Here is a 20881-nt window from a genome sequence, read left to right as displayed (position 1 = left end):
CAGTGTGGAGGGAGTGCAGCATTGTCAGAGGATCAGTATGGAGTGAGTGCAGCATTGTCAGAGGGTCAGTGTGGAGGGAGTGCAACATTGTCAGAAAGTCTGTGTGGAGGGAGTGCAGCATTGCCAGAGGATCAGTCTGGAGGGATGCAGCATTGTCAGAGATTCAGTGTCGAGAGAATGCAGCATTGTCAGAGTGTCAGTCTGGAGAGAGAGCTGCATTTTCAGAGCATCTGTGCGGAGGGAATGCAGCATTGTCAGAGGATCAGTGTGGAGGGAGTGCAGCACTGTCAGAGGGTCAGTGTGGAGGGAGTGCAGCATTGTCTGGGGGTAAGTGTGGAGGGAGTGCAGCACTGTCAGAGGGTCAGTGAGTAGGAATTGCAGCATTGTCAGGGTGTAAGTGTGGAGAGTGTGCAGCACTCTTAGAGCATCAGTGTGGAGGGTGTGCAGCATTGTCGGAGGATTAGTATGAAGGGAGTGCAGCATTGTCAGAGGATAAGTATGGAGGGAGTGCAGCATTCTCAGAGGGTCAGTGTGGATGCAGTGAGGAATTATCAGAGAGTCAGTGTGGAGGGAGTGCTGCATTATCAGAGGATCTGTATGGAGGGAGTGCCGCATTGTCAGAGGGTCAGTGTGGAGGGAGTGATGCATTGTGAGAGGATCTGTATGGATGGAGCGCAGCATTGTCCAAGGGGAGTGTGGAGGGAGTGAGGCATTGTCAGAGGGACAGTGTGGAGGGAGTGCTTCATTGTCAGAGGATAATTATGGAGGGAGTGCAGCATTGTCAGAGTGTCAGTATGGAGTGAGTGCTGCATTGTCAGAGGGTCAGTGTGGAGGGAGTGCAGGATTATCAGAGGGTCAGTATGGAGGGAGTTCTGTATTGTCAGAGGATCAAGCGGAGGGAGTGCAGCATTGTCACAGGATCACTATGGAGGGAGTGCAGCATTGTCAGAGGGTCAGTGTGGAGGGAGTGCAACGTTGTCAGAGGGTCTGTGTGAAGGTAGTGCAGCATTGTCAGAGGGTCTGTGTGAAGGTAGTCCAGCATTGTCAGAAGGTCTATGTGGAGGGAGTGTAACATTGTCAGAAATCAGTGTTGAGGGAATGCAGTATTGTCATATGGTCAGTATGGAGGGAGTACTGCATTGAATGTGCGTCAGTGTGGAGGGAGCGCAGCATTGCCAGAGGGTTAGTATGGAAGGAGTGCCGCATTGCCAGAAGGTCAGTGTGGAGGGAGTGCAGAACTGTCAGAGGATCAGTGTGGAGGGAATGCTGCATTGTCAGAGAATCAGTGTGGAGGTAGTGCCGCATTGTCAGAGGATCATTATGGAGGGGTGCAGCATTGACAGAGCGTCAGTATGGAGGGAGTGCAGCATTGTCAGAGCGTCAGTGTGGAGGAAGTGCAGCATTGTGAGAGGATCAGTGTGGAGGGAGTGCTGTATTGTCAGAGGATCAGCTTGGAGGAGTGCAGCGTTGTCAGAGGGTCAGTGTGGAGGGAGTGAGGCATTGTCAAATGGTCAGTAAGAAATGAGTGCTGCATTGTCAGAGGGTCAGTGTGGAGGGAGTGAAGCATTGTCAGAGAGTCAGTATGGAGGGAGTGCTGTATTTTCAGAGGATCAGATTGGAGGGAGTGCAGCATTGTCAGAGGGTCAGTGCAGAGGGAGTGAGGCATTGTCAGAGGGTCAGTGTGGAGGGAGTACTGCATTGTCAAAGGAAAAGTATGGCGGGAGTGCAGCGTTGTCAGAGTGTCAGTGTGAAGGGAGTGCAGCATTGTCAGAGGATCAGTATGGAGTGAGTGCAGCATTGTCAGAGGGTCAGTGTGGAGGGAGTGCAACATTGTCAGAAAGTCTGTGTGGAGGGAGTGCAGCATTGACAGAGGATCGATGTGCAGGGAGTGCAGCATTTTCAGAGGATCAGTCTGGAGGGATGCAGCATTGTCAGTGAGTCAGTTTCGAGGGAATGCATCGTTGTCAGAGGATCAGTGTGGAGGGAGTGCAGCACTGTCAGAGGGTCAGTGTGGAGGGAGTGCAGCATTGTCTGGGGGTAAGTGTGGAGGGAGTGCAGCACTCTTAGAGTATCAGTGTGGAGGATGTGCAGCATTGTCGGAGGATTAGTATGAAGGGAGTGCAGCATTGTCAGAGGATAAGTATGGAGGGACTGCAGCATTGTCAGAGGGTCAATGTGGAGGGAGTGAGGAATTGTCAGAGTGTCAGTGTGGAGGGAGTGCTGCATTATCAGAGGATCTGTATGGAGGGAGTGCAGCATTGTCAGAGGGTCAGTGTGGAGGGAGTGAGGCATTGTGAGAGGATCTGTATGGATGGAGCGCAGCATTGTCAGAGGGGAGTGTGGAGGGAGTGAGGCATTGTCAGAGGGACAGTGTGGAGGGAGTGCTGCATTGTCAGAGGATAATTATGGAGGGAGTGCAGCATTGTCAGAGTGTCAGTATGGAGTGAGTGCTGCATTGTCAGAGGGTCAGTGTGGAGGGAGTGCAGGATTATCAGAGGGTCAGTATGGAGGGAGTGCTGTATTGTCAGAGGATCATTGCGGAGGGAGTGCAGCATTGTCACAGGATCACTATGGAGGGAGTGCAGCATTGTCAGAGGGTCAGTGTGGAGGGAGTGCAACGTTGTCAGAGGGTCTGTGTGGAGGTAGTGCAGCATTGTCAGAAGGTCTGTGTGGAGGGAGTGAAACATTGTCAGAAATCAGTGTTGAGGGAATGCAGTATTGTCATATGGTCAGTATGGAGGGAGTACTGCATTGTCAGTGCGTCAGTGTGGAGGGAGCGCAGCATTGCCAGAGGGTTTGTATGGAAGGAGTGCCGCATTGTCAGAAGGTCAGTGTGGAGGGAGTGCAGAATTGTCAGAGGATCAGTGTGGAGGGAATGCTGCATTGTCAGAGGGTCAGTGTGGAGGGAGTGTAGCATTGTCAGAGGGTCAGTATAGAGGGAGGGCAGCATTTTCAGAGGATCAGTGTGGAGGTAGTGCCGCATTGTCAGAGGATCAATATGGAGGGGTGCAGCATTGACAGAGCGTCAGTATGGAGGGAGTGCAGCATTGTCAGAGCGTCAGTGTGAAGTAAGTGCAGCATTGTGAGAGGATCAGTGTGGAGGGAGTGCTGTATTGTCAGAGGATCAGATTGGAGGTAGTGCAGCATTGTCAGAGGGTCAGTGCAGAGGGAGTGAGGCATTGTCAGAGGGTCAGTGTGGAGGGAGTACTGCATTGTCAAAGGAAAAGTATGGCGGGAGTGCAGCGTTGTCAGAGGGTCAGTGTGAAGGGACTGCTGCATTGTCAGACTGTCAGTATGGAGTGAGTGCTGCATTGTCAGAAGGTCAGTGTGGAGGGCGTGCAGCATTCTCAGAGGGTCCGTATGGAGGGTGTGCTGTATTGTCAGGGGATCATTGCGGAGGGAGTGCAGCATTGTCAGAGAGTCAGTGTGGTGGGATTGCAGCGTTGACAGAGGATCAGTGTGCAGGGATTTCAGCGTTGACAGAGGATCAGTGTGCAGGGAGTGCAGCATTGTCAGAGGATCAGTATGGAGGGATGCAGCATTGTCAGAGAGTCAGTGTCGAGGGAATGCAGCGTTGTCAGAGGGTCAGTATGGAGAGAGTGCTGCATTTTCAGAGCATCGGTGTTGAGGGAATGCAGCATCGTCAGAGGATCAGTGTGGAGGGAGTGCAGCATTGTCAGAGGGTCAGTGTGGAGGGGGTGCAGCATTGTCAGAGGATCAGTGAGTAGGAATTGCAGCATTGTCAGAGGGTAAGTGTGGAGAGTGTGCAGCACTCTTAGAGCATCAGTGTGGAGGGTGTGCAGCATTGTCGGAGGATTAGTATGAAGGGAGTGCAGCATTGTCAGAGGATAAGTATGGAGGGAGTGCAGCATTCTCAGAGGATCAGTGTGGAGGGAGTGAGGAATTATCAGAGCGTCAGTGTGGAGGGAGTGCTGCATTATCAGAGGATCTGTATGGAGGGAGTGCCGCATTGTCAGAGGGTCAGTGTGGAGGGAGTGATGCATTGTGAGAGGATCTGTATGGATGGAGCGCAGCATTGTCAAAGGGGAGTGTGGAGGGAGTGAGGCATTGTCAGAGGGACAGTGTGGAGGGAGTGCTTCATTGTCAGAGGATAGTTATGGAGGGAGTGCAGCATTGTCAGAGTGTCAGTATGGAGTGAGTGCTGCATTGTCAGAGGGTCAGTGTGGAGGGAGTGCAGGATTATCAGAGGGTCAGTATGGAGGGAGTGCTGTATTGTCAGAGGATCAAGCGGAGGGAGTGCAGCATTGTCACAGGATCACTATGGAGGGAGTGCAGCATTGTCAGAGGGTCAGTGTGGAGGGAGTGCAACGTTGTCAGAGGGTCTGTGTGAAGGTAGTGCAGCATTGTCAGAAGGTCTATGTGGAGGGAGTGAAACATTGTCAGAAATCAGTGTTGAGGGAATGCAGTATTGTCATATGGTCAGTATGGAGGGAATACTGCATTGTCAGTGCGTCAGTGTGGAGGGAGCGCAGCATTGCCAGAGGGTTAGTATGGAAGGAGTGCCGCATTGCCAGAAGGTCAGTGTGGATGGAGTGCAGAATTGTCAGAGGATCAGTGTGGAGGGAATGCTGCATTGTCAGAGGATCAGTGTGGAGGTAGTGCCGTATTGTCAGAGGATCATTATGGAGGGATGCAGCATTGTCAGAGGATCAGTTTGGAGGGAGTGCAGCGTTGTCAGAGGAACAGTATGGAGGGAGTGCAGCATTGACAGAGGGTCAGTATGGAGGGAGTGCAGCATTGTTTGAAGATCAGTGTGGAGGGAGTGCAGCATTGTCAGAGTCAGGACGGAGATATTGCTGTGCTGTGCGAGGGTCAGTAATAATGAAGTGCGCACTGACTGAGGGACAGTACTAATGGATCGCCATGCTGTCAGAATGTCGCACCGTGAGAGGGTTATTACTGATGGAGCGCTGCACTGTGAAAGGGTTAGGACTGAGGGAGCACAGCACTCTGAGGGGGTCAGTACTGAGGGAGCGTCACGCTCTGTGTCGGACAGTCAGTACTGAGTGATTGCTGCATTGCCAGAGGGTCAGTACTGAGAGGGTGATGCACACTCAAAGGGTCATTACTGAGGGAGAGCTCCACGGTCAGTGTGTCAGTTCTGAGGGACTGTTGTTTCAGAGCATCAGTACTGAGGGAGTGCTGCACTGCCAAAGGGTCAGTAATGAGGCATTCCTGGACTATTAGAAGTGCAGGAATGAGGCAGTGTCGCACTTTCAGAGTGTCAGTACTGAGGAAGTTATGCTCTATTGGAGAGTTAGTCCTGAGAAAATGCTACGTTATCAGAGGGTCAGTACGGTGGGAGTGCTCCACATTTAAGAGCATCTGTATTGAGGGAGGGCCACATTTTCGGAGGGTCAGTACTGAGGGAGTGCCACACTGTTTGAGTATCAGTACTAAGGGAATGCTGCACTGTACAAATGTCAGTGCAAAGAGAGTGCTGCAGAGTCAGAGTGTCAGCACTGAGGGAATGGTGTTGTGTCAGAGCATCATTTCTGAGGGTGTGCTGCAGTGTCAAAGGAGCAGTGCTGAGGGAGAGCTGCACTGTCAGAGGGTCAGTACTGAGGGAGCGCTGCACTGTCAGAGGGTCAGTACTGAAGGAGCACTGCACTGTCAAAGGGTCAGTACTGAGGGAGCGCCGCACTGTGAGAGGGTCAGTACTGAGGGAGTGCTGCACTGTCAGAGGGTCAGTTTGAAGGAGGGCTGCACTGTCAGAGAGTCAGCTCTGCGGGTGTGCCGTAATGTCGGAGGGTCAGTACTGTGGAAATGCAGCACTGTCAGAGTGTCAGTACTGAGGGAGTGCTGCACTGTCAGAGGGTCATTACTGAGGGAGTGCTGCACTGTCAGAGTGTCATTACTGAGGGAGTGCTGAACTGTCAGAGGGTCATTACTGAGGGAGTGCTGCACTGTCAGAGGGTCAGTACTGAGGGAGTGCTGCACTGTCAGAGGATACTACTGAGGGATTGCTGCGTTATCAGGGGGTCAGTAATGGGGGATTGCCGCAATGTCAGACGGTGAATCTAGGGACAGTGCTGCACTGTGAGAAGGTCAGTACTGAGGGAGTGCTGCATTGTCAGAGGGTCAGTACTGAGGGAGTGCTGCGCTGTCAGAGGATCATGACTGAGGGAGTGCTGCACTGTCAGTGCATCAATCTGGGGGATACCTGCATTGTAAGAGAGTCAGTACTGAGTGAGTGCCACACTCTCAGATAGGCTGATGGCCTGATTTCTTCCCATGTCTTGTGGTCTACGAGGAATATCTGAAATTGTTCAGTACATTTCTGCATCTGCTTCCTACAGACCCTGCTCAGCAATGATTCCCACGTCCAGATTCCAGAGACTGTGTTCATACAGACCGTCTTCATTTGGTTACCACCCTCTTTTCCCAGGGACCAAGTTTTCATTTCATGTGACTGACCTGTCAGCTCAAAGGCATATTTTCATGCTGCAGGGCTGAGGTTTATTCCTCAGCTTCCGTCTGCTCACCCCAAATGAATCCCACTGCCCCACATTCAGCACAGTCGTGTGTTCCTTATTTCTGAGCTTCCCAATGCTAATCCACATCCAGAATGACATCCCACACTCCTGCAAATTTCATTGCAGGCTAATTGCCTGGGAGAGAGTCAGTGCTAAGAGGGGAAACAGAATTCTGAATATACTTTACAGTGACATTAAGGGTGAATTGATAATGAGAGAAAGAGTAGGTTGTGGAACACAGTGAGAATTTGTGCATGGACCCAGAGGCTACAGTGAATGGATGCATTTTGTCAATGCTCATTGGGACAGGGTTGATATGAAATCGTGGAGATGAAATCGTGGAGATGATCTTTTATACAATTAAATGAATTAGCATATATAGAGAGAGAGATGGTTCTGAGTGGTCTGGCCTTCTTAAAAGCCGATAAATCTACAAAGACGGTGGAAATGTGTCTCAGTTTACCGAATGAGGTGATGGAGGAAGGAGCAGGTACACTTGCAAACATTTTCAAATCCCCTCTGGCCACAGGAGAGGCGTCGCTGGACTGACCATGTGGTACCGTTATTCAAGACGGAGCATGGGATATACCAGGCTACAGACCAGTCAGGCTAATACCGTGGGTGAGGCATCTGTTGGAAGCAATTTTGGGAGATAGTTAATCAGCATTTAAAGAGACTGGAGTTAATGAAGGACAGTCAGAATGGTTCTGTTAAGGAGGGGTCAGGTCTGACCAATGAGATTGCACGTTTTAAGGAGGTGACCAGGTGTGTAAATAAGGGCAATACTTTCCTGTCGCTTGCTTGGAGGTCAATAAGGCTTTTATCAGGACCTATACTGGAAACTGATAGTGAACATAAAAACTCAAGATCCAAGGAATTTGGCGCAGAATGCTGAGTGGCAGGAAGCAGACAGTGATGACCCAGTTAGAAATCTCTGTCCAGTCTTGTCTCACAGACGTTACTGTTGGGGTCTCGCTAGTGTGGCTGATAGAAAAGATTTAGATTTGAATGGTGGATGGTTAATCATTGGGTTCATGAATGATATAAAGATTGGTTGGGTGATAAATACTGAGGAGGATAACCTTAGATTACAGAAGGATGTAGATGGCCTTGTCAGATGGACCGATCAGTGGCAACGAGTGAGGTGCCTGAAGAATGGAGGGTGATTAATGATGGGCCATTATTGAGGTCAGGCTGCAAGGAACAGCCATTGAACTATGGAGCTGTGAGCCTGAGGTCAGTGGTGGGTGAGCTGTTGGAGGACATTCTGAGAGACAATTTACATACATTTAGAAAAGCAAGAATTGATTAGGGATGGTCAGCTTGGCTTGTGGAAATGGTTTGTCCAACTTGATAGGGTTTTTGAAGGGTTGACTGAGAAGACAGATGAGAAGATTTCACAAGGGAGACGGCTTAATAAAAGGTTAGATGACATGACATCAAGGGAGAGGTCAGCACGGTGCCTCATTATTTAGCACTACTTCCTCACAGCACCAAGGACGCAACTTTGATTCTAGCACCCGGCGATTGCATGTGTGGTGTTTGCGCGTTCTCCCTGTATCTGTGGGTTTCCTCCGGGTGTTCCAGTTTCTACCCACAATCCAAAGATGTGCAGGTTAGATGGGATCGCTATAGGAAATGTAGATGTGCAGGGATAGAATAGGGAGTGTGAATGTAGGTGGGATGCTTTTCAGATGGTCGGCGTGACGTGATGGGCCGAATGGCTTGATTTTACACTGTAGGAATTCTGCGATTAATCCAGAGTCCCAATAATGTTCTGAGGACCAGGGCTCCAATCTTGGACTTCAGTGGATTTGGGTCCTTACAGTCTGAAGGGGTTTGTAGATGAACGCAGTGTGAGGGATGGGCTGGGCTATGTTCTTAGGTGTTGAGGGAATGGATGTTTTATGGAGGTATTGTCTGAGGGACGTTGGGGTAGACACAATGGAGTGGTGCTTTCTGAGGTATGACGGAGCACTATTTGGCGGTACAAGGTGCAGAAGGTAGGAAGGTACAGATATACTTCCCTGATCATTTCCTCAGGGTCCGCAAGGCACACTGGTGTCGTAATTTGGGATGGAGGCCACATCCATTTTAGAAGATTCAGATCTTTTTAAACAATCAGTGAAAAATAGCATCGCCATGTGTCTTAAACATGGATTGGAGGAAAACTGTTGTCAATCTATGGTCACTTGTTGCTTGGAGGCGCTTCAGAATAGCAGGCACCCAAACAGATCAATGCTGTCGATGCCAGAAGTGGTGCACAGGAAGATCCAATAAGTAATTTGCAGTTGCTGTCTGTCTCTCTAGAGCAGTCATCATGCAAGATCAGAGTTCAGTCCTAGGAGAAGTAATCTCTCCATAGAACCTTCCTCCATGTTTGTACCGTAATTGTGGTTGTGTGTGTGTCTGTATCTCTGTGTGTGCGTGTAAGAGAGAGACAGAGAGCGAGTATGTGTCCATGCGTGTGTGAGAGAGTGCATGTGTGTCTATCTCTGTATCTGCGTGTGTGAGAGAGATTATGTGTTTGTGTACGTGTCTGTCTGAGTGTGTGTTTGTGTGTGAGAGAGAGGAATGTGTGTGTGTGAGAGAGAGAGGGATTATGTGCTTGTGTATGTGTCTGTCTGAGTGTGTGTTTGTGTGTGTGTGAGAGAGAGAGAGAGAAAGGGATGTGTGTGAGTGTGTGAGAGAGAGAGTGTGTTTGAGGGAGTGAGTGTGTGTGTGTGTTTGAGAAAGTGAATGTCTGCAGGTGATCCCTGTTTTTGTTCATTTCGGGATGGTTTTACAGAACTTGCTGTCGTTCTGGCCAATTAGGAGAATCAGTTAATAGTTTGAAGCATTTCCAATTATTTGGATGGCTTGTTACTGATAGTTTCTTTGTGTAACAGGACCCCATGCCTTCCTGTCTGGGCCCTCCTTTGTTTGGGGGAGACGTTGTTAGGGATATGTCTGGACTGGAGAATTGTTGCCTTTTACATTATGCTGATGACATTACCACTTAGTCGCTGTGTTTGCACTGTGGCTGGTGTGTGGGTTTTGTGATTTGGGAGATTTACTTGGCCAATATACCTTGGCTGTCTATCTGTGTTTTAGCCAGGAGATTGTGACATTTTCCCTAACCCATCCAGCTAAATGGAAAGAAGCTTATACAATGAATTGCAAACCTAATGTTTAAAAGCTGGTTATGCTTGTTGTCAGAGTAGCCAGCTCTCTGAGCGAAAGCCATTATGTACATTGGTCAAACCTATCATCATATGGCTGATAAGTGATATGAAAGAACTGAATCATAGAATCCCTACACAAAGCAGAAACAGGCCCTTCAGCCCATTGAGTCCACAATTACCCTCTGAAGAGAATCCAAATCAGATTCCACCACCCCCATGATATCCCTGAAACCCTGCATTTCCAATGGCTACTCAACTTGCCTGAATATCCCTAGAAACTATGGGCAATTTTACATGGTCAATTCGTCTAACACGCGTACCTTTGGACTGTGGGAGGAAACCCATGCAGATGCGGGGAGAACGTGCAAACTCCACACTGACAGTCGCTCGAGGGTGGAATCAAACCCAGGTCTCTGGCGCTGTGACACAACAGTGCTAACCAGTGAGCGACTGTGGCTCTCCTAACTGCTCCTACAAAAAATAAAGCATTCCAATAATATGTACAAAATTGTTATGCATCGAGAGTGATCAGAATAAATACAAGGGAATGAGAACTGATGGCTCAAAATCCTGGAATTCTCTCCTGAGTAGAATTCCCTGAGAATTCTATCAGCCTTATAGCCCCTGTGAGTGTGTCCAGGCATTATGTATAATGATGGCACCCATCTGTTGCAACCTGCAATCATAATCACCAATACCCCAATATATATCAAGGTGAGTGCAGTTAGGGCCACAGTTTGATGGGAGAGGAGCCAAATTCATGGATGACAGGCTATGGTATGGCCTGCACCTTCACATTTACTTAGGGGTGGTCCCTGTTCCCTCTATCTCCACAGTATGTGGGATGGATTCATGGTAACCCAAACAAATACCATTTTTGTACAACTTCCATAATTTGGACTTCATTCTAACTTTGTCACTTGGTGTGAGAAACAAAGATCACTCACTTCAATAATTTCAGTCCGAGATAAGATCTGAAGCAATCAGTATGTTTATTAGACGCTTGCAAGCATGGTGCCTGGAATAGGGCACGCAGAGGCAAGTACATACCTTATATAGGATTCACTACTCCAAACCTGGTGCCCATTACTATTGTTTATCTCTTGTCTTATCCGGCCTTGTGCATAACAAAGTACAAGTTTTACTTGGCCATTTCACCACATCCTGCTGTGGCCCATTGTTAGGTATATCCTCCTTCACTATTATCTACTTTCCCCACTTGTGACATTTCCTCCCTTTCCCCAACCATATTGATCCTTATGACCTTTTAATTGGGGTTTGTTTTTGTGTTTTTGCAAAAGTGGGAAACAGATGCTTATAACTACTGCTTGTACAAGCATATCTGGCTTAAACTACATCCTCACAGCCCCTTATCTATTTGTCTACCATTGTTAGCGGGCACATTTTATTCTTGTATGCACATTTTAGCTAATACAAAAACAATTATATATTTCCTCCACATAGTTTTTATTCTTTTTCCTCAGCTCTTGGTTGAAACAATTACACACTGGTGTGAGTGCATAAATAATTATAATTGCAGAAATAACACTACTTTACCTATATCCCACACCTCGCACCAAACCTAGTGTCCCAATGAGAGTGTCCTTACAGCTGTCATTAACCCAGCCCTTGGTGAGCTGCTGTCACTGACAGTGAGAGATGTTGGTGTGGGTGTTCTCCTGGAACAAATATTTACGCTGTTTGTCACTAACCCAGGATGGGACTTTCCCTTGGCTGGCCTGCCTGAGCTCCTCCCTCAGTTGTTTCATCATCCCATTAGCGTAGATACTGCACAGCGTGTGGTTTTACTGCTCACCGTCATCTCTTTTTGGGCCGTTGGTGATCTGGTTAATCGCGTTGGCATGACCCTCCCGTCTGGTCACTAAGTGATGGTTAGACTGATTCTCCACTAGTTGTCCCATGGTCTCTTCTGGGTTTTCTGTATTCAGTCTTTCTCAGGCTCATTAGAGAGTTGTTGGGTCAGGATCCTGAGTTTATTCTCCAAATTAACCAAGTCAGCATACTGACCGGTAACACTCCTGCCCTGGGAGTGGACTGGTATACTGTGGCTAAATCATCAAGGAATTCCCTTTTCTTTCATCTGCTAATTGCTGTTGTGTGCTTTCCCTCATATTCCCCTGTCCCTCACCCCCTTATCCTTTGGGTCAGGTGGCAACATAATCATTTTAATGGGGAAGGACACTACTCTGGGTACTGTATCTCTGATGCATTCATTATGATTGGCATCAGTTTGTGATAAATGTTAGTGAACAAGGTATTGCCTGTGGGTTTAGTGACTAGTCCATTGCGAGAGCCTGGTGTGTGTGGGACAAGATGGGAGAGGAGCCTTCACTCCTGGTCTCAGTCTGTTTTTAATTTTGTTCCTGAGGAATTCTCCCTGGTTGGCTTCCTGGGATATCACTGTTTGAACTCTGACCCCTTGTCTGGGCTGGTGCTCAATAGTTCACTACCATACACCCGTACTTGAGGAAACCGCACTAATCGCCTGTGATCCCTAAGACTCTGTACCACAATGTGGAAATCCCTAAAATCTACTTCCTATTCAGCAATTAATTAGCAGAGGGCCCAAGCCTCATTACAGTGGGCGTCTGAGGGTTCGAATCCCAGGTGTCCCTCCTTCTTCCTGAGACATGTGAGACAAAGGGTTGGGCCCAGTTTCTCATCGCTAAGAGAGGTGCAGGTCATAGCCTCAAAATTCCAGACAAATTGGACCCAGAGTTTCCAGATGAAGCTGACGGGGGGAGGAGAGGGTCATTCCCCTTGTTGTTCTGCATTTATGCAGCGCCTCTGCAGGGTCTGCCTTATCCTGCCCTCGAGCAGTGAGGACCGCTGCCTTCATCTCATGACGGATGCCCCTCCCAGGGAGGGCTGAATGGCCTGCTGGTCGAAGGCACATGGCGATTAATTTGGTTTGCTTCTCAGCGTCCATTCTGTGTATGATAGACTGTCGATCAATCTCATCCAAACATGTATCTGGGTCAGAGATGGGATCTTTTTGGTGCTGCACACCAGCTGGGTGCCTGGACTGGCTGTTGTGTACGGAGTGAGACCATCAGCTGCTTGACACTGGGTAACCACAGGATTCATGGATTCTGAGTTCGGCTGTGGGTCAGGGCTGGGGGCAAAAGGTGCAGTTACCTGAAAGAAAGGCAGTGGGAGTTCCCATCTGTAGGGAGGTGTGGATGCGTCAGTATGGGGCCTGTCATTAACTCCCTGGGGAGGTAGAACCCAAAACTCACACATTATCCCATTCTGGAGGAGCCTGGGTTCCCTTAGCATTGTATTTGCTCCTGGCACATCCTATTAGGGCCTGATGTGTGTTGCTCCATGTTGCAGGGTTAGAGGACCCATGCAGCTGTTTGAAGCTCATACACTGTCCTTCCAGATTGTCAATATAACCTAAGGCTGCTTTCCCAGCCCCAGAGGCCCTCCTTTCACTGGATTTGGCTCTTTCCAATTGTTACTGGAGTTGTCCCATGTGGGTGATATTTTCCTGTAACGTTCTGTCCTGCTCATTGTGTAGGAGACCTAGCTCTGTCACAGCCTCTAGGTTTCCCTGGGGTGACCGGATCCCAGCTGCCTTATCCCAGCCGGGGATCCTCCAGGCTGTCAGCAGTGGAGTGAGATTTCCAGCTTCCTTCCCCGGTTCTCTATGGGGTTCTCACCACAGCTCCTGTGCCAGGAATCCTTCGCTGCAAGGCCAGGTTGGCTTCCTGCCAAATTCAGCAGGACTGTTTCACATTTGTACCGGCTTGTGTTCGTGTTGCTTTGGCTGTTTCTGTATTATGGGACACCTGGGTATACTCATAGAGTCATAGAGTTCTACAGCATAGAGACAGGCTCTTTGGCCCAAACTGGTCTATCCACACTTACCCCGTTTCCCTGCACTTGGCCCATATCCTTCCAATATGTTCCTCTCCATGTATTTGTCCAAGTGCCTTTTAAATGTTATTAAATGCATCCTCCTTGACTACTTCCACTGGTAGTTCATTCCCGTATGTGTATCACCGTCTGGAGAAAAGGGTTGTCCCTCCGGTTCCTTTTTAATCTTTCCCCTTTCACCTTAATCTGATGCCCTTTCGTCCTCGATGTCCAAAGCCTTGGATAAAGACTGAGTGCATTCACCCAGTCTATGCCTCCCATGATCTTATACACCTCTATAAGGACACCCCTCAGTCTCCTACGCACTAAAGACAATGCCCCCGAGCTTGAGCAACCTCTCTCTATAACTGTCTAGTTGAGTTCTGGCAACATCCTGGTAAATTTCGTCTGCACTCTTTTCAGTTTAATAACATCTTTCCGAAAGCAAGTTGGCCAAATTCTGCACAATTGCAACAGAACTTCCCAACTTCGATATTCCATTCCCTGACTGATGAAGGGCCCAGTGTGCCAAAGCCTTCTTCACTGCCCTGTCTACCTGAGTTCAGAGAACCGTGCTCCTCGAATCCAAGGTCCCTGTCTTCCACTACACTCCTTCTGACCCCACCATTCACCATGAAACCCCTATCTTGATTTGATTTTCCAAAATGCTAGATCTCGCCCTTGTCTATTTTAAACTCCATTTGCCATTTCTCAGCCCAATTCCCCAGCTGATCAAGGCCCTGTTTCAATTGTTGAGAACCTTCCTCACTTATCTGTGATCTGAAAACTTCCTAATCATGTGCCTTAAACACCCTCATCCAAATCATTGATATCGATAACAAACAGCAGTTGGCCTAGCACTGACCAGCTCAGTGGCTCAGTGGTTAGCCCTGCTGCCTCACAGCACCGTGGATCTGGGTTCAATTCTAACCTCACAGGATGGTCTGTTTGGGTTAAATCCTGTTAGGGTTAGATTTCCTATAGTATGGAAACAGGCCATTTGGCCCAACAAATCCACACTGACCTGCCGAACAGTAACCCACCCAGAGCCATTCTCCCTACCCAATGTTTACCCTTGACAAATGCACCTAGCACTATGGGCAATTTAGCACGGCCAATTCATCTAACCTGTACATTTTTGGATTGTAGGAGGAAACTGGAGCACCCGGAGGAAACCCACGCAGACATGGGGAGAATGTGAAAACTTCACACAGACAGTCACCCGAGGCTGGAGTCGAACCCGGGTCCCTGGCGCTGTGAGGCAGCAGTGCCAACCACTGAGCAACCATGTCACACCAACTGAGTTTGTATGTTCTTTCCATGTCTGCGTGGGTTTCCTCTGGGTGCTCCGGTTTCCTCCCACAATCCAAAGATGAGCAGGTTAGGTAAATTGGCAATGCTCAATTGTCTATAGTGTTCATGGATGTGTAAGTAAGTTGCATTAGTAAGGGGTAAACGTCGAGTAAAAGAGTACGGGAATGGGTTTGGGTGGAATAATCTGCAGAGGGCCAGTGGACTTGTTGGGCTGAAGGGCCAGTTTTCACAGAGGAGGGATTCTATGACTGCTGAGGCACACCACTAGTCACAGGCCTCCAGTCTGACTGTTACCTTCTGCTTCCTACCATCAAGCCAATTGTGTATCCAGTTTACCAACGCCCTCTGGATTCCATGTGATCTAACCTTCCAGAGCAAGGAACCATGTGGAACCTTATCAAAGGCCTTACTTAAATCTGTAGAGTCTACATGTAACTGGCCTTCCCTTGTCAACCTTCCTGATCACTTCATCAAAGGACGCTAACAAATGTGTGAGGCATGGTCGCCAACACACAAGGCTATGCTGACAACTCCCAATCAAATGCTGTATTTCAAATGCATGTATATCTAATCTCTCAGAATCTTCTCAAGTAACTTACTGACAACACATGTTCAGTTTACTGATTTGTAGTTCCCAGGTTTTTCTTTACAGCCCTTCTCAAATTAGGGCACACCATTTGCTGCCCTCCAATCTGCCAGGACCTCACCCGTGGCTAACGATGATGCAAAAAGATCAGCCGGGGCCCCACAATTTCTTGAAGTGTTGTGGGATACATTTGGTCAGGTCCAGGAGATTTATCCACCTTCATACATTCTAATGCATTCAACACTTTCTCTCCTGTGATATGGACTGTCCCCAAGAGATCATCACTATCTTCCCCAAGTTCCCAAGCCTTCATGTCCTTCTCCAACACAGAGGGGAAATAACTCTTGCGAGTCTGCACATACATGTCCTATCCTCTCTCTCGTTATTTTTTTTCCTTTAATATACTTCAAGAATCTCTTTGGATTCACCCAATCTTCTCAGCCAAGGTCATCTGCCCTCTTGATTCCCTTCTTCAGTAAATTCTTGTATTCCCTATGTATCCCCAGGGATTCCCTTGACCCCAGCTGCCTGGACCTGAGCCATGCCTGCTTATTTTTCTCGTTAAAGCCTCAATGTCTCTTGTCATCCAGGGTTCCTTATTCCTGCCAACATTGCTCTTCACACTCACAGGAACGTACAGATCTTGAACTGTAGCTATCCCACATTTAAAGAGCTTCCATTTGCCAGAGGTCACTTTGCCTGCAAACAAACTTCTCAAACCAACCCCTGCAAGCTGCTGGCTAATTCCGTCAAAATGTGCTTTGCCCCAATGTAGAACTAGCACCTGTGGAACATTCTGTCTCACTCCACAATGATTACAATATTAATAGAAATATGGCCACTGGTTCCAAAGTGCTCCCCCACTGCCACCTCACTCCGAACATTCTGGTTGGGTTGTTTACGTTGCTTTTAGAAATAACTGGACAACACCATCAGCATCTCAATGTTCACTTGTGGAATTTTATCTCTTCCATGTGAAGGAATGGGACCCAGAAATCTCCATTTAATCTGGCTCCCATCAAAATTCCCAGGAACAGTACTGCCCTGGTTATCAGTGTTCCCAGCTAACTACAGCAAGGCGCAGAAAGGATTCAAAGTGAAACGGTGCTCAAGTAAATATCCCAGATTAGTTTGAGAAAGGACTTAGATCTAGAGGAAAGCTTCCTCAAAGTGCCTCCATCTAACCCTCTGGAGATTGACAGCGCATAGTGTTCTCTCAATGTTGTCACAGTCAAATACACAAAGGACAGGCTTCAATATTAATACTTCAATCTCACTGACCTGATCTGGGAGAGATGGGTCAGGGAGGGGGAGATTAGTTTGTTAGTTGGGGATCGGTCAAGGAGGGGGAGTGTTGGAAAGAGATGAGCAAGGGAGGGTGAGATTACTGTGTTGGGTCGGGACTAGTTAAGGAGTGGCAGATTGAAGGGTTGGGTGGAGCTTAGTCAGGGAGGGGTGATTTATACTTGGGTAGGGATCATTCAGGGAGGGGGAGATTGCAGTATTGGGTAGGGATCCGTCAGGGAGGGGGAGAGAGCAGTGTTGGGTAGGGATCAGTCAGGGAGGGGGAGATTGCAGTGTTGAGTAGGGGATCAGTCAGGAAGGGGGCAAGTGCAGTGTTGGGTAGGGATCAGTCAGGGAGGGGGTGATTACAGTGTTGGGTAGGGATCAGTCAGAGAGGGGGAGATTGCAGTTTTGGGTAGGGATCAGTCAGGGAGGGGGAGATTGCAGTGTTGTGTAGGGATCAGTCAGGGAGGAGGAGATTTCAGTGTTGGGCAGGGATCAGTCAGGGAGGGGGTGAGTGCAGTGTTGTGTAGAGATCACTCAGAGAGAGGGTGGGTGCAGTGTTGTGTAGGGATCAGTCAGGGAGGGGGTGATTGCAGTGTTGGGTCGGGATCAGTCGGCGGAAGGGTGACTGCGGTGTCGGTGAATCTGGTTTTTTGGTGACAGTACAGGTGGATGTACAGTCTGTATCTGGAACTGTAACCAACAAATCCACATTGTTCCAAATTCAACAGAGTGTGTGTTGGCTGCAAGATAGAAAGTGCTTTTTGAATTTAAGCACAGCAACACCTGCCATCTGAGAGATGAGCTGTTCCAAAATAGATACATGTTCCAATTACCTGTGGTTTGGCTGCTGTTTTGACCACAATTCCAATTTACCCAATTTGTTTAAGTTGTGCCCAGGATATCAGAAACCAATGGCATTTGGTTTGATTGTTTTGAAACCTTGAAACTGATTATAAGAGTTTATTGAGTCGTGGGTGTTATATAAACCCGGTATTTTGAAAGTATGAGGCAGAGCAACTGCCATTGAATAACGAGCAACTACTGTCGAGCCCGAGAGCTAAATGGCCATCTCGCATCTTCCTCTCAAAGAAATTAGAAAACAATTTCAACCAAAGGTACCTTTTCATGTAAAAATTTCTCACAGTAAAAAAAAAAGAAACAAGAGGGCCCAGCGAGATCAGCAGCCAGAGGATTGAATTCAGAGGAACCAATTTGGTTTTGAGATTAAGTTAATGCAATGCTTAATAAGTGTCGAGTTTAATAATTGGAACAGTGTACTTTTGTGGAGTTGGAGTCAGATACTAAGTAGGTAAAAGAAGGGGACTTGGATTTGTGAACAGTTGTTGTTTAGTGTTCACTATTAGAGTTAAGAAAATAATTATAATTTTCTTTATGTATCGGAATTTTAGAGTTCTCTGTCCCCATTATTTTAACAGATTACAGAGTGAACCAAGTCTCTCTGCGTGTTTGGTTTAATTAACACTGAAGCTCGACCTCTGCACCGTAATCAATGGCAGTAAATTTCTGATGAGACTGCAATGGATAAGCAGCCCAAAGAAACTGGAAGCTTGATGCTGAAAAATAGAGGCCAGCCATTTGTTTGGTGAGTGGGTTCTAATAATATCATGTCATCATCTGCCACGACTTCTCACTTCAAAACAGCTCATAGATAGTTATTTGGGACATTAGTATAGGCTTAGTTGACATGGAATATTTGCAGAGTAACTAGTCTGTTTAACTGTATCAGTACCCGCTGAAGAATTTGAATTTTGATGGACACTTAGAGGCTTCCAAGCTGATAGGACTTACCCAGTAGGAAATTCCACTTTCCTGGACCAGTCCTTTGGATTATGCTAAAATGGGGAATCTGCCGGTTCCCAGCTCAACCCTGCCTCTACACTGTGATAAGAACTCTCTGTCGGATGTGATGGAGTATGCTCCACTTGTCTGTATGAATGCAGCTCCAATAAACACTCAAGAAACTTGACACCATCCAGGACAAAGCAACCTGCTTGATTGGCACCCCACCCACAAATATCCACTCCCTCCACCAAAGATGCTCAGTAGCAGCAGTGTGTACTACCTACAAATGCAGTGCAGATATTCACCAAAGATCCTTAGACAGCACCTTACAAACCAACAGCCACTTCCATTTAGGACAATGGCAACAAATACATGGGAACACCACCTTATGCACATTGCCTTCCGAGCTTCTCACCATCTTGAAGTGGAAATATATCCCTGTGTCAATTCCTGGAATTCCTTCCCTAACAACGTTATGGATTCACCGACATGGACAATAGCGGTTCAAGAAGGCAGTTCACCACCAACTTCTCAAGGGGCAGCTAGGGATGGGTAATAAATGCTGGGCCTGGGCAGTGATGCCAACATCCCATGAATGAATTTGAAAAATTGTTTCATGTCTGGAACAACAGGACCCTCCTGTGGCGTCACTAAGGAGGTTTATATATTTATTATGCAAGGAATTTGTGTAAGTCGTTACTTTGCTGTGTTAGTGATCTTCACTCTGAACCGAGATAATGTTGCTGCATAAATAAACTTGCTTGTGCACCAACTTAGGGTCTGCAGCATATCACCAAGTTTTGTGAAGTAATGCAGGAAAAGCGAGTAATCTTCAGGATGGCCTCCTTGAATAACATAATGTAAGAACAGGAGGATGAAGCTCCAAGAGATGGTGAGGAGCAAAATCACAGACTTCCTCCTGCTGTCCATCTCTGGGTCTCTGTGCTGTAGATACTGCACAGAATGCAGTTTTGTTGCCCACCATCATTATTGCTGGGACACCCTGTGCAGTATCTGCAGAAACAGGATGAGGGAGGAGTTCAGACAGGCCAGCCAAGGGAAAGCCCCGCAGCAAATTTGTGACAAGTAGTGTAAACATTTGTTCCAGGAGAAGACCCACCCCAAAATCTCTCACTGTCAGTTTAAATTACATTCCCTATAATATGGAAACAGGCTCTTCAGCCCAACAAGACCACACTGGCCCGCTGAAAAGGAACCCACTCAGACTCATTTCCCTACCCTATATTTAGCCCTGACAAAGCACCTATCACTGTGGGCAATTTAGCATGGCCAATTCATCTAACCTGCACATCTTTGGCCTGTGGGTGGAAACCCATGCAGACACGGGGAGAATGTGCAAACTCCACACAGACGGTCGCCCAAGGCTGGAAATGAAGCCATGTCCCTAGTGCTGTGAGGCAGCAATGCTGACCACTGAGCCACCATCCACCCAATTACAGCAGCTCACCAAGATCTGGTTTAATGGCAGCTGCAAGGGCACTCTCAGTGCTAGGGATTCCATTTATCCCAAATGACGAAGTTAGGATGATGTCCAAATTAACGGAATTATATAAAAAAGATGTATTAGATGGCTTATCATATCTTCCTCCCACATAATGTGGAGATAGAAGGGACATTGACAAGGACCATTCTTAAGTAAATGTGAAGGAACAGGCCATATGATCACATGCCCATAGCCTGTCATCCATGAATTCGGCTTCTCTCCCATCAAGCTGTGGTCTTAACTGCACTCACCATGATATATCTCGAGATACTGGTGGTTATGATTGCAGTTTGGAAAAGGCACATATCCCCACACATGGGTATGATCCTGATGAATACAGACCAGGGGCTATAAGGTAGATGGAACCGCCAGGGTTATCACTTTATTCTTATCCATTGATGGGATGTGGGCATCACTTGCTTGGCCAGTGTTTATTACTCGTCCCTAGTTGCCCTTTGGGAAGGATGAAGAATGACAATAAGAGTGACATCAGTGATACCTCCATTGTTGGAAGCCTAACTTGTTCACTTAATTCCCGTTCTTCCTGGAAAGCCCTTCAAGTGCCTCTGGAACCTGGGCAATTAGGGATGAGGAATAAATGCTGACCTCGGCATTAATGCATACATTCAGTGTGTAAGAAGAATCACATTTCAATCAGTGAGTGAAATGCTCTTGTTTAAAGAGGGCAGCTCCTACTCTAGAGAACAGAAGACCAGCTCTGAGATATATTTTCACACATGGGATAAACTGGCTCGATGCTGCATTGGTTGAAATTATTTGTGATCTCGTGATGGGGCTCATGGTATTTGTGTGGGCAGCATTATTGCTGAGATATCCCAGG

The sequence above is a fragment of the Chiloscyllium plagiosum genome, unplaced genomic scaffold (genome assembly GCF_037043375.1).
Source record: "Chiloscyllium plagiosum isolate Xiang-an unplaced genomic scaffold, Cpla_swu_hap1 HiC_scaffold_40, whole genome shotgun sequence".
Classification (NCBI taxonomy): domain Eukaryota; kingdom Metazoa; phylum Chordata; class Chondrichthyes; order Orectolobiformes; family Hemiscylliidae; genus Chiloscyllium; species Chiloscyllium plagiosum.
The sequence above is the reverse complement of the archived record's forward strand: the minus strand, read 5'-3'. Positions refer to the sequence as shown.